The sequence below is a fragment of the Nymphalis io genome, chromosome 15, assembly GCF_905147045.1.
Source record: "Nymphalis io chromosome 15, ilAglIoxx1.1, whole genome shotgun sequence".
Classification (NCBI taxonomy): Eukaryota; Metazoa; Arthropoda; class Insecta; order Lepidoptera; family Nymphalidae; genus Nymphalis; species Nymphalis io.
In genome coordinates this window covers 1,858,685-1,864,073 of record NC_065902.1, presented here as the reverse complement: position 1 = coordinate 1,864,073, position 5,389 = coordinate 1,858,685, and the positions used below count along the sequence as shown (strand labels likewise).

The 5,389-nt window shown below is 37.2% G+C and overlaps 1 pseudogene; it reads left to right on the top strand.

Annotated features, from left to right (window-relative positions):
- Positions 1–2,339: 2,339 nt before the first annotated feature.
- Positions 2,340–3,015, top strand: LOC126773924 (uncharacterized; annotated as a pseudogene).
- Positions 3,016–5,389: the final 2,374 nt, after the last annotated feature.

The following is a 5,389-nucleotide window of genomic DNA, read 5'->3' as shown; positions in this document are numbered from 1 at the left end:
ACTTAACTAGGTACTAATATCCTATTATAACTTTAATTTAAAAAAAAAAAAAACAAAGATTCGGTAACATCTTTGCCGCCATTCAAATACTGAGACAATTCGCTCACTATGTTTGATTATTTTAAGACGTAAAATTTTACTTGATGTGAGTGTCAATTTTTCAAAAAATAGTCTAAATGTCAGCCTTTAGGGTGTCAGATTACTGGGCGTATGTCTCGTCGTTTATCTTAGTCTTTATAAATAATATTGCACAGTACATCTTTTTCTTAAATATTTTTTAAGCGCATCAGTTCATATTTCTTATAGCACTTTATTATTATTACTAAGATCAATAAGTTCTAGCAACTTAACACATCATACATAAATTTTGCCCGCCAGCTCCCTAGATTTAAGTACTTTGATTTGCGAAATAATAATAAAAGGATATTTACATATACATCGCGTAAATTTAATTTGTACAAAATTATGTTTTAATATAAGATTTTAATTAAGGGTGTAATAATCAAATAATACTTGAATATTTACTTATTTTTAAAAATTATTTATTTGAAATTATGTACAGACATTTTTATAAAATATAATATTAAAATAAAAAGAACAAAATACACATTTCAAATTTGAAGCAAAAACACGCCGTCTAAAAGATTGTCCTTTGGCATTGTACCCAAGACGCTGGAAATATTTTCTCTCTGCACCGCAAGACTCAGTCTTTGGGCTAAATGAGCGCCAGCTCTTGGGTCACCAGAAATGTGGATCAGTTTCTTAGAAAGGTCTTTTATGATTTTTTTTGAATCGAACGACCATGGACGCAATTTTTCAAAACTCAGCCCCGCAAATTCATATCCGTTGGATAAAAGTGAATATTTGCGGCGCTTGAGTATTTGAGCAGCTTCAGCGGCTGCACTGGCTTTACGAGACGTATTCTTGATATGAGATACTGCTAGCATATCTACGCAAGTTGCATTCCACACAAGAACGTCCCATCGACCATGGCACTAATGTAGCTCCATCGGGTATCTTGCATCATCTCTGCATAAACCATTCGGTTCCAAAGTAGCAGGAATAAATGCTGTGGCAAAAGCCCGACGAAGTATGTCATTAAGAGATCCATGGCGATATGCACGGCCAGCGCTTTTGCGGCAGCTAAGTCCATGGCGTGCGAAATGATAAACTCGGGTACCACAGGGACATGTGTGAGGCTCGCACACCTTTAAACCTAAGCGAAGGCATACGGCGATGCGTATCGTTGCCCAATCAAGTACTGTCCCTACATTTTTTGGGAGAGCGTGAAGCCAGTGGCCTGACTCTCTTTTAGATACAGCTAGCAGTCTTGCACAGTCTGTATCTGAAGTACACTGGGGCAAGAGCAATGTGTGTAAGGTTAATACGGGGTGAATCCCAGTGCTTCTGACAAGCTATATCTGAGGGAAATACTTCATCAGGACAAGAAACACTTCAAGCTGTCCTAGCCTCAGCAAGATCCTTCACTACAACATCAGTCAAATTTGGAAAGCTTAATATTTGACTGACGAGAGTGATAGAACCATTAGCAGAGCCAAGAAAGCTGGAAGTGCCGAAAATGACGTAGACCGTATACCTAAGCCACCATATTTGACTGGAAGAGTTGCTTTGTCCAAGAACGTGTATCGAATTGTAAATTTAGAATTTTGGCTACGGTGTTTTTAAGTAAGGCATAAATAGCGGCTGTAATAGAAGGAATTTCCAAAAGGGGCTGCTACGTAATAAATACATAAACTTTGGGGCCAATAAACATGTCCGAAGAATGAAAATGGCTATATGTGGCTTAATGTCTAATCAACGCTTCGAAATTGTAATGTATGTTAATATTGCCGGTACTGGCAGTTATACTGTTATTAGTAGTATATTTGACATAAGTTTAGAATGTGTCAGTTTGGGAATAAAATGGTTATTTTTTTTTTATAGAATAGGAAGGACGAGCATATGGGCCACCTGATGGTAAGAGGTCACTAAACGCCCTTAGACATTGGCATTGTAAGAAATGTCAACCATCGCTTATAGCCAATGCGCCACCAACCTTGGGAACTAAGATTTTATGTCCCTTGTGCCTGTAATTACACTGGCTCACTCACCCTTCAAACCGGAACACAACAATATCAAGTATTGCTGTTTTGCGGTAGAATATCTGATGAGTGGGTGGTACCTACCCAGACGAGCTTGCACAAAGCCCTACCACCAGTAATTATGTTATGGCGAATTGGTATTATTTTTTCTAAATATAACAGTGGCGACGAAGTGGTTTAAAACTCACAAATGCGTGTGTATTTTTATTAATTAATCGAAGGTAAAAGTAAATAAATATGTCTATAGGTAAAATTAGTGAATTTCAAATAAATTCAGATGATTGGTATTTATACGTTGAACGTTTGGAACAATATCTAATTATATGTCCCAACATTGATTACAGTCATTGGGTCTGAATGTTACGAATTATTAGTAAACTTATGTACACCTGATAAACCCAGTTCAAAATCTTTTAAACAATTAATAGAAATTTTGGGAAAACATTTACAACCTAAGCCAAGCATTTTAGCAGAACGCTTTAAGTTTCGTCAGCGAATTCAAATTAATGGTGAGAGTATATCAGAGTATACAGCAGAATTGAAGAAGATGTCAAAAACATGTGAGTTTGGTAGTTGGCTAGAAGAAAGTCTTCGTGATCAATTAGCATGTGGCTTAAGTAGTGATGTCATTCGACAGCGAATATTCACAGAAGAGCACTTGGATTTTACGAAAGCCTATCAACTGGCTGTTAACATGGAGGCGGCTGAGAGAAATGCAGCGGCAGTTGACAGTCGAATAGGAAATTCAAACAATAGTACGGTTGCATGCCAGGTCATGGCGGGAGCATGGCGAGACAAAAGCAGTGGCATGTGGCGTACAAAGTATCAGCAGCGTAGAGTGGATAATACGATTCGCCGGAATAAGCCAAATAATAGTTTAGAAGATAAGATTAATTGGCGCAGAGAAAAGTAAATACCCAGCGCATGTAATGCCTGCGGGGGCTCACATGACTCCAAGACGTGACAATTTATACGTTATGTCTGTCGGGTCTGTAATCGTCGAGGTCATATTCGTAGAGTCTGTCCAAATATGACAGGCCAATACAATATTGTTGATAGTCTTGAAGATGCAGAAGGAAGCAGTAGTAACAATAGTGATGAGGTAAAAATTGACTTTAATCAATTGGCCTTAGAGCAGTGTAAACCGTTTTTGATATCAATTAATATGAATGGACGATCTTTTAATATGGAGTGTGATACAGCTAGCGCAATTTCTTGTATTAGTCATTAAATGTATGTTAAAGAATTTAAAAATTTAAAAATTAAAACATGTAACTTAACCTTAAGATATTATACTGGTGAATTAGTACGACCGATAGGAGTTATACTTATGATATAAGAGCAATAAAATACCAAAATAAAAGTAAATTTTTAGATTTTTATGTAATTAAGAATGGTAAAACGATGTTAGTAGGGAGACAATGGATTTTTGAATTAGGTGTTTAGTTACCTCTCATGTCATGTTATAATAACATCAATAATGTTAAGGAGTTAATTTTGCGGAATTTAGTTCCAGATATTGTGAAGTATTTAAGGGAGGTTTGGGACGGTTTACGGGCGGATTTATTAGTATCCATCTGCAGGAGGGAGCACAATCGATATTTATGCGTGCACGACCGCTTGCGTATTTATTATTTTTTTATTATTGCGTATGCACTTCGCGAACCTGTGGAGCGAGCTCTCGAACAATTGGTACGTGACGGTGTACTCACCCCCGTCGGACGTTCGGACTGGGCAACACGAATTGTACCAGTGGTCAAAAAGGACGGAAGGATAAGAATTTGTGCAGACTATAAAGTAACCTTAAACAAAATAATTAATATTGACCGTTATCCGTTACCTAGGGTCGAAGATTTGTTAGTTAAGCTACATGGTGGTGAACGTTTTAGTAAAATTGATCTTTGTCAAGCCTATGCACAATTTGAACTCGACGAAACAAAAAAATATACAGTGATAAATACACATAAAGGATTGTTTCGACATAATCGATTAGTGTATGGATTAGCGTCTAGCCCGGGTATATTCCAAAGACGACTGGAACAATTATTTGTTGATTTGCCGCACGTAAGAGTATTTCTTGACGATATAATAATAACAGGAAAAGATAGTAAGTCCCATATCGAAAATTTAAATAACGTTTTCAATAGATTACAATCGCACGGTTTACGTTTAAATAGAGAAAAGTGTAGTTTTTTTTCAGAGACCGTTTCATATTTAAGGTTTATAATAAGCAAAGACGGGGTTCATACGTGCCCAAGTAAAGTCAAAGCCATTGTAAATAGTCGTGCACCGACAAATATTTCAGAATTGTAGGAATGGTCATGTATTATTCAAAATTTATTAAAAATGTAAGCACTATTTTAGCTCCGTTATATAATCTATTAAATATCAAATATCTGGTACTAAATTTTGTTGGAATGAAGAATGTGAAAATTCGTTAATGAAATAAAAAATAAATTAAGCTCTTGTGACGTGCTGGTACACTACTCGCCGAACTTGCCTTTAGTACTTACCACAGATGCGAGTAGCGTTATATTACTCCTTTTACTATTTTATTGTTTAAACAATTTTTAATGAAAAATGGTATTAAGCAATTATTTTCACCGATTTATCATCCATCTTCGAATGGAGCTGCGGAAAGTGCTGTGAAATTATGTAAGCGTGCTATAAAAAAAGCGCAACGAGATAAAGTTGATGTAGATTTAGCATTACAAACCTTTTTATTAGCGTGTCGGAATAGTATTCACAGTAATACAAGTGAGAGTCCGGCTATGCTTTTACAAAGACGCTCATTACGATCTAGGCTAGATTTAATGCGTAGCGATGGATTAAGTGAGAATAAAGTTCGGATAGAACATGACAATCAGGTAAAAGCAAAAGTTTTAAGCAAAATCGCCATGCTGGGGATGGACGTTCGCTGCGACCTTAGTCCAAGGGATTACATCGAGGCTATTATAAAAACAGCTTCACGAAAACTCGGAGTTCTGAACAAGGTGCGGCGTTTTTTCACGCCACAACAACTGTGCCTGTTATACAAAACACAGGTACGGTCTTGCGTTGAATATTGCTCGCACCTTTGGGATGGCTCCGCTAAGTACCTACTGGAGGCCTTGGACCGGTTGCAGCGACGTGCAGTACGCATTATTGGCGACGTAAAGGTCACAAACACCCTTGAACCTTTACAATTGCGTCGCGAGATAGCAGCACTGAGCGCTTTCTATCGTCTGTATCACGGCGAGTGCTCTGAGGAATTATTCTCTCTAATTCCTGTTTCCCCCTTCCTTCTT